Genomic DNA, 1,303 nt, shown 5'->3' with positions numbered 1-1,303 from the left:
CGTGGCACACATGAATTATGCACACAGCGGAGTGATTAGCGTCTGGATTTAGCATCGAGAAAAATAAACACTGAACAGTTTTAATTTGTGAGAGACTCTCAAAGGTTATGTGTTTCATTGCTCTGGAGTGCCTTTACGTGAAGAGTGAAATCAGCAAAAGTTTATTCCTTCTGGATGCGATCTTTTAGATATAAAACTGTTGTTTAAAGGGTAGACATACATGGCGGTTTGTGTTTGAAGGAGATCTTCTAGAGGGCAGGGGTGATGATATTGAGATATAATGACATAGCTGAGAAGTGCCGTGTTGGGTAAACACAGGAAGGGCCTCATTGTGGAAAGAAAGAGAGAGACAAGGAGGGGTGAGAGAAGAGAATAAAGCTCGGAGGAGGAGTGTGCCAGCAAGCTGGTGCTGGTGTGCCGCACTAAAGCAGTCCCCAGAGAGACGCCTTACACAAAACACCCAGTCCCATCCCGGAATGAGGAATGTGGCATTCCGACTACTGCTAAACAGCAGACATCAAAAGCTGAGAATACACCACTGGCCACACCAGGGAAATGAATAATTAGCCTACACAATTCATTTGTACACTAACATACATTGGCGTCATTTCAGCAAACCAACTAAAAACATTGATTAGACATTTTGGTGCTCTAAATCGGGAGTTTTCAAACATTTTAATTCCAAGGACATCCAAATATAACAATCTCCCTGGGAGGGACCGCTTTCCTAAAATATGAAGTCAGCTATGTATTTTAATGGATACAGAGCCATTTATATCTACACATTTATACTATGACATTATACAGAGTATATGCTGTTTCTTAACCTCTTAACTGTCACCCGTCCCCTCTGTGGGACGCCTAAGTTTACTTCACTATATTACAATTAAATCCTAATCTAATCATGACAAACTATATATCGTTGGAAAGGTCTAAGACTCCTAAATATATATTTTACCACTGTTTCTTGTTAAAAATTATGTAGGAAAAGTAATAGATTAACCATTTTAAAATCAGACATTACATTACCATGAAAATGGTAAATCAAAACCATGTTACAAAATGTTTTCATTCTATAAAATATTTGTATAAAAATTTAAGTTTAGATAGTGCACTTTCACATCTATGTTCAAAAATGTGAGTGATAATTAAGGGGCTAAATGAAATATTTTGCATTTCTTTCTGATTGTATGAAAGCCATTATTTATTTTTAAATTATTAATATAAAGTTCATATGGCCTTATATATGTGTATACATGTGTATTCAAATATACACACACACACACACACACACATATATATA

Source organism: Sinocyclocheilus rhinocerous, unplaced genomic scaffold, assembly GCF_001515625.1.
Source record: "Sinocyclocheilus rhinocerous isolate Xijiao unplaced genomic scaffold, SAMN03320098_v1.1 scaffold11, whole genome shotgun sequence".
Lineage (NCBI taxonomy): Eukaryota > Metazoa > Chordata > Actinopteri > Cypriniformes > Cyprinidae > Sinocyclocheilus > Sinocyclocheilus rhinocerous.
The sequence above is the reverse complement of the archived record's forward strand: the minus strand, read 5'-3'. Positions refer to the sequence as shown.